The sequence below is a fragment of the Camelus bactrianus genome, chromosome 11, assembly GCF_048773025.1.
Source record: "Camelus bactrianus isolate YW-2024 breed Bactrian camel chromosome 11, ASM4877302v1, whole genome shotgun sequence".
NCBI classification, from domain to species: domain Eukaryota; kingdom Metazoa; phylum Chordata; class Mammalia; order Artiodactyla; family Camelidae; genus Camelus; species Camelus bactrianus.
This window is the reverse complement of record NC_133549.1, coordinates 7,868,042-7,877,945: the sequence shown is the minus strand read 5'-3', so window position 1 is coordinate 7,877,945 and position 9,904 is coordinate 7,868,042. Positions and strand designations below refer to the sequence as shown.

General features: G+C 39.6%; 1 non-coding gene across 1 annotated transcript; it reads right to left on the bottom strand.

Annotated features, from left to right (window-relative positions):
- Positions 1-9,167: 9,167 nt before the first annotated feature.
- Positions 9,168-9,239, bottom strand: LOC123616033 (small nucleolar RNA SNORD18). Its single transcript, XR_006723896.1, has one exon. It is a non-coding gene; the product is annotated as a small nucleolar RNA SNORD18 (small nucleolar RNA).
- Positions 9,240-9,904: the final 665 nt, after the last annotated feature.

Here is a 9,904-nt window from a genome sequence, read left to right as displayed (position 1 = left end):
AAATCTGTTTCAACTCAACTACTTGGCAGCCTTGTTCTTTGTTGAGTTTCCTGGGTGGTAAATGTGAAGCACCCTTGGCTTCTCTTCTAGGCAGAGAAACTGGTTTACAAGTTGGAGCCAAAAATAAATACTTTTCAGTCCAAGAGACTTATTTTTACCATCTTTCTTTAATTAAGGCTTCTTTCCTGCTTAAATTGAGGCACATTTCTAATTTTATTCCCCCCTTCCCTTTTCAAAAGGATGGCCAGTCGATTCTGTTTCCATACCATCCATCCATCCATATTTTTCTTGTTCCCTAAAAATCTTAAATCTGATCTTCATCATAACCTTCCTTGAACAAAAATACTCACATTGACTTTCAATTTCTTATTTTATCTTATACCTATGTGGAATACAAGTTTAATGTGTAGCAAACTCAGGAAGAAATACACTCTGTTCATTCCTTACTCTCAAAAGTGGGCTATTTATTGGTTCCTGATTTTAACCATTCTCAACATTGTACTATTGACTATAAAACCTAGACAAGCCCTACTGTTTAGTAACTACATATGAGAATTTGTTATTCATGAGTGAACGCATACTCTGTAATGAAAGCTAGTATCATGCTAAAAAAAACAACAACAAGGAAAAAAAAAAAAACAAGAAGAATCACATAGATGGGGTTCTGTAAAAGGGACACAAAAGACAGGGAAAGAGCCCCTTGTGCCAAAGTTGGAACCATTTGAGTGACAAAAATAAGTATAGGTGTATTGGATTATAACTCAAAGCTTAAGATGACTATCCATGAGTCCACTCTGACGTAAATAAATGGGGAAGAATGGGCAAATCTCCTCTACAGAAACATTTCAGATAATTTATGTGGACACTCAGCTCACTAAGAGGTGGAGAATGACTCCCCACCCCTTAAGTGTGAGTTGTGCATAGTGATGTCCTTCCAAAGGGGACAGTATGGAAAAGGCAGAAGAGGGTAACTTCACAGTGAGAAAAACTGACAAACACTACCTCAGCCTCCAGGTCACCACTGACCTCACTGTCTTGTCTAGAACTTGCATTGAATGAAATTCTGCAGTATGGGGTGGGAAGGGATAAATTGGGAGTTCGAGATTCGCGATACTACTATATATAAAATAAACAACAAGATCCTTCCACAGGCACAGGGAACTCTATTTAATATCTTGCAGTAACTTATAACGAAAAAGAACATGAGAATGAATGTATATGTGTATAGGGATGACTGAGACATGATGTTGTGCACCAGACATTGACACATTGTAACTGACTATACATCAATTACAAAAAAATAAATAAATAAATCATACAGTATGTACTCTTCCGTGCCCACCTTTTCCCCCCTCAGCATTATGTTACTGTTACAATTACCAGCAATTTGTTCCCTCGCTGCTGTATATTATTACCTCATTTGGACAGAGCATGACTTCCACAGCTTGTGTATTCATTCACATATTAACGGCCATTTGAATTCGTTCCTGTCGGAGGCCACAAGGAATCAAGGCTCTCTGAACAATTGTATATAACTCTTCATTAGGACACATTTTTCTCTTTTTCTGAGTGAAACTTTGCCAAAACTGGAATTTCTGGGGCTCATGGTAAGTTTACTTGTAAGAAATGGGCCAAATTGCTTTCCAAAGTGGCTGTGTATGTGACAGAAGCAACCCAGGCAGCAGTGATGAGAATTCTAGCGTGCCAGTGGCTGGGACTGTCAAGCTTAAAGTTTAACCGTTCTAACAACTGTGTAGTGATACCTCCTTTTGAATTTACTTATAGTTCCCTGATGACTAATGATGCTGAGTAATACTCTCATGTGTTTATACTGCTTATCTGTGTCTGTCTTTCTGGGAAGTGTCTCCACATATTTTGCCTTGTTAAATGAGTTGCTTGTCTTTTTGTTATTGAGTTGTATGAGGTTTTCACACCTTCTGGAACCAAGTTTTTGGTCAGATACATGCATTAAGAATAATTCTCCCAGTGTCTGACTTGCTTTTTTCTTAATGGTATCTTTATTTATTTTTTTTAAAATGTTTTGAGGGAGAAGGTAATTAGGTTTGTTTATTTCCTCGTGCATGCGAAGCATGGGCTCTTACCGCTGAGCTATATCCTCCCTGCCCCTTAGTGGTAGCTTTAAAAGAACAGATGTTTTACATTTTAATGACATTCGTTTAGCATTTTTTTCCCTTTTACTTTTGATTCTTTTATGAACTACCTAAGATATCTTTCTGGTGAAGATTTTTCTTGTGTGTTTTCTTCTAAAAGTTTTAGAGATTTTTGCTTTTACATTTAGGGGTATGATCCATTTTGCATAAAAGCTTTTAGACTTTTTTCTTTATTGTGGCAAAATGGTGAATATTCCACTTTAAACATTTTAAGTGTACAATTCAGTAGCATTAATTACATTCAAAAGGTTGTGCAACCAACACCACTGTTTCCAAAATTTTTCCATAACCCCGATCAGAAGCTCTGTACCCACTAAGCTGTGACTCCCCATTCTTTCTCCTTCCAGCCCCTGGTAACCTCTAATCTGCTTTCTGTCTCTATGAATTTGCTTATTCTAGACAGTTTAAGTAAGTAAAATCATACAATATCTGTCTTTTTGTGTGGCTTATTTTACATAGCATATTATTTTCAAGGTTAGACAAGTTGTAGCATGTTTCAAAACTTCATTTCTTTTTATGGCTGAATGACATCCCTTGGATATATTATTGACCACATCTTGTTGGTCCATTCATCTGTTGATGGACACTTGATTTGATTCCATGTTTTGATGATTATTAATAATTCTGCAATGAACACTGGTATACAAGTATCTGCTTGAATCCCTGTTTTCAGCGCTCTGGGCTGCATACCTATGAGCGGATTCGTTATGTCACGTAGTAATTCTATGTTTAGCTTTCTGAGGAAGCACCAAACCATTTTCCCCAATGGCTGCACCATTTTCTATTCTTCCTGGTGATGTACAATAATTAAAATTCCTCCAAATCCATATCAACCTTGCTATTTTTTAATTTTTTAATTATTATTATATTTTTTCTTCTAATAGTTCAGTGATTTTAGCTTTTATATTTAAGTCATTGATCCATTTTGAGTTAATTTTTGTATATGGTATGAAGAAAGGGTCCAACTTCACTTTTACATCTAGAAATCAAGTTGTCCCAGTACCGTTTGTTGGAAAGACTGTTCTTTCCTGTTTGAATGAATTTGGCACATTGTCAAAAACCAGTTGGCCTTAGATGTGTAAGTTTATTTCTGAATTCTAAATTCTGTTCCACCGGTCTATACGTCTGTTCTTGTGCCAGTACCACATTGCTTTAATGATGTAGCTTTGTAGCAAGTTTTGAAATCAAGGCATCTGAGTCCTCCAACTTCTTTCTGTTTCAAGATTCTTTTGGCTACTTGGGGCCTGTTGGAATTCCATATTCATCTGAGCTTTGGCTTTCCTATTTCTTCGATTTAAAAAAGCTGTTGGAATTTTGATAGGGTTTAAATTGAAACTGCAGATCACTTTGGGTACTATTGATATTTTAACAATATTAAGTCCTCCTATCCATGAACGTGGGATGTCTTTCCATTTATTTAGGCTTTTCTTTGACATTCAGCATTGTTTTGGAGTTTTCAGTGTACAAGTCTTTCACGTCTTCAGTTAAACTTATTCCTGAGTACAGTACTCTTTCAGACGTTAACGTAAATGGGACTGCTTCCTTAATTCTCTTTCAGGTTGTTCACTGCAAGTGTGTAGGAACGTAACTGATTTTTGTGTGTTAATCTTGTACCTTGCAACTCTGCTGAATTTGTTAGTTCTAGTAGTTTTCTTGTGAATTATTTAGGATCTTCTTATAGAGGACTATATCACATGTGAATAGAGAGAGTTTCCTTCTTACTTTCCTGTTATTTCTTTTTCTGGTCTGATTACTGTGGCTAGAACTCCCACCACAATGTTGAACAGCGGTGGCGAGTGCAAGCATCCTTGTCTTGTTTGTTTCAGATATTAAGGGGGAAAGATTTCAGTTTTTTACCATTTAGTATGATGTTAGGTGTGGGCTTTTCATAAGTGCTCTTTATCATGTTAAGGAAGTCCCTTTTTTTCTGAGTGTTTTTATCATGAAAATGTGTTGGATTTTGTCAAACGCTTTTTCTATGTTAATGGAGACCATCATGCTGTCCACTGAAATAAAGTTACACAAGGTGAGAGTTGTGGGTTAGTTTTATTTGAGGCAAAATGAAGACTATAGCCCAGGAGACAGCATCTCAGATCACTCTGAGGAACTGCACCAAAGAGGCAGGGGGAACTCAGTATCATGTACAATTTTAGTGAAGGTGGGGTACGTGCAGTCCAGCCCATGATTAGGCACAGGCTCGCTGCTAGTCACGAGGAGCAGATGTCACCGTTAATGAGTTAAGTGCTTTTTTAGATATAAGGAGATATGAGAATTTGGGTTATAAAATCTTCTCCTGAAAATATTTAACTGTCTGAAGGCCTGTTCTGCCAGTTTTCCCAGAGCCCAGAGCACCTCATTCCTGATCTCCACCCTGAGTTCTTTCCAGGGAGGGTTGGAGGTAGGCAGCTGCAGCAGCTCATGATTTAATCCAAGCAGAGTTGGATGGCAAGTGCCGACGTGATCCAATCCTTGTAGAAGCAGTTATCAAGTGCCAATTTGTAGTTGGCAATGTGTTTTATTACTTTGTTCTGTTAATGTGGTGTATTACACTGACTGATTTTCTATTTTGAACCACCATTGTAATCATGGTGCAATGAATCCACATTGGTCACGGTGTAAAATCCTTTTAATGTAATAATGGATTCAGTTTGCAAGTATTTACTTGAAAAATGTGACACCTATATTCATGAGGGATATTGGTCTGTGATCTTCTTCTCCTGTGATGTCTCTGTCTGGTTTTGGTATTAGGATATGCTGGCCTTACTGAATAAGTTAGGAAATGAACCCTCCTCTTCTATTTTTTGGAAGAGTTTGGAAGGATTGCTATTAACTCTTTTTTAAATGTTTGGTAGATTTCACCAGTGAAGCCATCTTATCCTGGTCTATTCTTTGTTGGGAGGCTTTTGATTACTGATTCGATCTCTTTAACTTGTTTTAGGTCTGTGAGATTTTTAATTTTTTTCTTGAGTCAGTTTATGTAATTTGTGTGATTGGGACCTTCTCATTCTTTCAGGCCAACAGACTATACTCACGTATTGTATCTTTCCTCGTATTATTATCATTTTTTCAAATCCAACCTGTAGTCAGAATTAACTCAGTTTCTCGTCTAAGTAAAATCGGGTTCTCTACATTTGTGTCAAAGTGTTAATAATGCCTTCCCTGTGAGTAGCTGTAGCCCAGTTCATTTACCCCCAGAATTTCTGTAATGACAAGACTCTGTCTCTTCCATTGGCTCATGGATTCCTCATTTACACTTCAGAATAACGAGGTTTCAGAGGGAAGATAACAGCTGGTAGTTATTTAAAGAGAACTTCCACAACGAACTGGCTGCTTGGCACCATTATCTTCTTCATGACATCTTGGGGCTACTTTCTCTTACTCCGAGCATCTTTTTTATCGTCCTGATGATGGTGGTTGTCTTGAAATATGTTTGTATGTTTCACAGGGTCTGCTCTCATTAAAAGCATCCTAAAATGCCCTTGAATTCCCCGATCCAAAATACCGCACTCATTAAGAGTTTACTCGCATCAGTTAATGATTTAATTAGCTAAACTCCTTGAGTTAAATCCTTTATCAGCTTTACATGTTGGCAAAGATACCACATTCTCACCCTTCCACCTTACAAAAGTTCATATACTCACACAAAGACAGCAATTTTCTATAAGTATTAGGTAATACATTTCTGAAGGAATTTCAACTTCCGCTTCAAGATAAAAGCAGCCAGGTGAAGAGAGATTGCCCAGCAGTGACGGCAATGAGTGAACTGTCAGGTATCACCAATGATACCAACACAAGTTGGGGTAGTGAGTTTAAGAATGAGAGTCCATCTCCTTTCCAATTAAAAACCCCATGTATCTATGGATGGACCTAGAGATCGTCATTCTAAGTTAAGTAAGCAAGAAAGAGAAAGAAAAATACCATATGATATCACTCACATGTGAAATCTAAAAAAAGAGAGAGAAAAGGACACTATGACCTCGTCTACAAAATAGAAACTGACTCACAGACATAGTAAACAATCTATGGTTACCAGGGAAAGGGGACAGGAAGGGCTAAATTTAGGAGTTTGAGATTTGCAAATGTTAGCTACTATATATAACAACAGATTTTTTAAAAAAAACCCGGTTTCTTCAGTATAGCATACGGAACTGTATTCAATATCTTGTAATAACCTTTAATGAAAAAGAATATGCATGACTGGGACACTGTGCTGTACACCAGAAACTGACACATTGTAACTGACTGTACTTCAAAAAAAAATTTTTTTTAAACCATGTATCTATAGCTACATATCACAATGCATACAAATGAGATGATGTTAGAAATCTCTGACCACTGGTATTTCAAAGACGCTGTCAATCAAAACAGACCTCAGCCACACTCAGCGCAGACTGGATTCAATGAGCGTCAGCCGTGATGAGTGTGTATGTGTTTGTGTGTCTGCGTGTTATGTTCGCGTGTGTGAATTTGCCAGCTATAGATGTGTTGCTTATATAATGGGACAAAGAAAATGAAATTGCTCTGGGGAGAGGAGAGAGGAAAGAGGTGGCGAAAGGTGAGGGAGATGGTGTTCACCCAAGTCTGGAGCTGCGGAGGATACGGGGCATTGCTGCGTTAACACTAATTAGAGTGACATATATATTTGTAAAGTTTTTTTATTTTTTAAAAGCTTTCAGATTTTCCTACTCTATCTCATGTCTAGCCTCACAATCAAAAGTAGAAAATTAGTCTTACTGTATGCTTCAGTAGAGAGCTACAAAGATGGGATTAGAAAGTCGTCTTCTAACTCTGAGGTCGGAGAGTCACAGAGTTCTTCCTGTCTAAGAGACTTGGAAGTAAACACGTTTCTCAGATGCTGGGTTGTGGCTCTTGCCGGGGCACCCTGTGAGTTCAGCCTCCCAGACGGAGACTTAAATGCGACCGGGGTGCAGTAGGTTTGTCTGGACAGGTGGGGACTTGGCTTCTTCTGCCAGCCCCGGTTGGACTCTGTCCTTGGGTCATTCTTCACAGTCTGACTGTCCTGCTCCCGTGGGATGTTGACTCTGTTCCTGACCTTGGCCCAAGCTCTGCGTCTGATGATCCCCCAAGGCTACCATCTTCGCACCTGTTTCTAGCTTTGTCACTCCCGTGTCCATTCTGGTAGCTCAGTGTGTCCTGCTTCTCCACGTGACTCAAGATGGATACATTTTTCTCAAGTTTAGCATGGACATCATGTGTTTTGTTTTTTGCCAGTTGGGAAAGTGAAGCTTTCAGTCCCGCCCGCCCCCCTCCTTTTAGGGACATGTCTATAAGCTGGGTACATCAGCGAGGGTGAACTTGGTGAGGATGGCAAGTCGTGCGGTCCTTGTTAAGGTCACTGCCATGCGTGCCAAAGGAACCATGCTCCTCCCTTGCTCCAAAGCTTCCTTTGCTCTTTTTTTTCTTTCTTTCTTTTGCTTCCTGATGCTGCTAACACTGTTTCTACAGTCACCAGTTCTCAAGGTGCTGGTCTCTCCCCCTAGAGTTCTTCTGGGTGCATCCGTCTGAGGACACTGTTAATGTTTGAGAGGTTGGCCACATCCTATAGAGGCCCCAGAGGGCCGAATACTTCTGGTGTTCTAGGAAAATCCCTTTCCTTCACTTTTATGTTCATCTCTGTTAAACAACCCTCTGAACTTTAGAAAATGGGAATCTGTTAGATCATATGTAACCAGAAAATCTACAATATGGTTTTAGAGTCTTCAGAGGCTTTAAATATTAGAGTTAATCTCCTCTCCCCCACTTCTCTCTATTTCTCTCTCTCTTTCCCTGGTCTCTATCTCTGACCATTTTAAAGCCTTCCATTTCTCTCTCTAAGAGAAAAAGTCCCCCCTACTATGAAGCGATCTCCTTCCTGGGTGAGTGTGATGGGTTTGTTGGGAACTGGCTTCCCGCCGCCCCAGGCTTACATCACTCCAGCTTAGCCACCTCAGAGGAGAAACACCATGTCTCTCTTTCAATAGCCATATATAAGAATTCACCAAAGACACAATTTAGCCCAGTTTGGGTCACATACTTATCCTCAGGTCAACCACTGCCATGCAGGGTAAGCTCCTGGGTCTGGAGCAGCATAGAATCCCCACAGAAATAGGGCAGTTTCACAAAGAAGAGAAGGAAGTTCTGTCAAAAGAAAAGAATAGGGAACGCTGGGGAAAAAGGGCAGTAAAGGCTCAGTTGGAAAAAACAATGTCCTACTGAGTTTCTGGTGAGAAAGGCTTATGTTTTACTTGCCACACATCTCTCTCTAGAACTCCGAGGTGCACCCATGGAGGTGGGTCAGAGGCGCAGCTAGTGGCAACCTATAATTCTCAGGTCGCATCCCTAATATGACCAGGGCTGGAATCCTGGGCAGCTCTGGGCCAGTTCTCTTTTTCCTGGATGAGTTTTTTCCCCCTCAGGAGACCCTTTAATCATCCATGCTTTAAACTCATGGCAGGCCATCCCAGCACCAGACCAGGAAGATCAGTTTGTCTAAATCCTAAGATGAGAAATTCTTGGAACTCTGGAAGATGTGTAACATCTTGATCTTCCCATAATTATGGCAGGGAATTATCATCTCTGCTTCTGTCAGTATCTAGGCTTCTTTCAATGATTAATTACTGAGAGCTTTTGCACAGTGTTGCCAGGTCCTTTCAAATGATGATGATGTGAGTCAAAAATATCTAATTAATATATCTCGTACCATTTGGGTTCCGTTAAACAAATTTATTCAAGTTTGGATTTTTGTGTAGTGCTCTATTTTACAAAAATGCCATGGAAAGAAACTTTCATTCTCTAAATCCAGACGAATGGAGTGGACAGCTCTATTTCTGGAATCATTTATCTATAACCCTTACCAAAAGAAGGATCATGGAACAGAGGACATTTGGAGGCTGTTTCCACCTCCATCAAGCTTATTTTGCCAGATGGAAACAATTTAATCCAGATTGTTCTGTTTTTCCCCTAAATTTCACATTATTAAATTTCTTTTTTTTTTTTTTAATCAGAAGTTCCACAAAGTCATGTTTTCCAGAAACACGGACTTCACAAAGTGGAATCTCGTCATAATAAAAGCTGAGTGAGCTTGCATGATACCGGTAATTAACACACGTAAGCAGCACGAGAATTACCAGGGATGTTTCTGAAGGCCCCGATGGTAACGCTGCCCTCGTTACCACATTACTGAATTTCCAAGTAAAAAGAAAAATGATCTGAACTGACATATGGCAACACAATGATGACTTGCTTTTGTACAGCTCAGCAGGGAAAGCATTAGATTCTGGGGATCTAATATTTAATGCCTACTTTGGTTTCTTTTGTTTATAGATACTTGTGTGTAGAAGCTGTTGACCCTCAAATTTCTATCTCCAGTTTCAACCTCTCCTTGACTTCTTCGACCCTTTGTCTCCTCAGCACTTCCACTTGGCATCCGGCCAATAGAATTCATGATTCTTCCTACCTAAACGTGACCCCCAAATCAAGTTCTCTGTGTCAGGTGCTAACCTGGCTCTCAGTTTGAACCCCACCCTTGGGGCTTCTATTTTTTGTGACACTTGGCTGGGACTCCGCTAGCAGCCCCCTTGAGGCTCTGCCTGGAGGGGATGCTGGAGGGAGACTTCAAGCCTGGAGGATGAAGGAGGAACTCTTGTTTGCCTCCTAGTTCTGGTTTGCTTTCACTTCTTGTTTGGGCTTCCTGTTCCTGTCAGTGTTTTTATATATATATATATTAAATTACC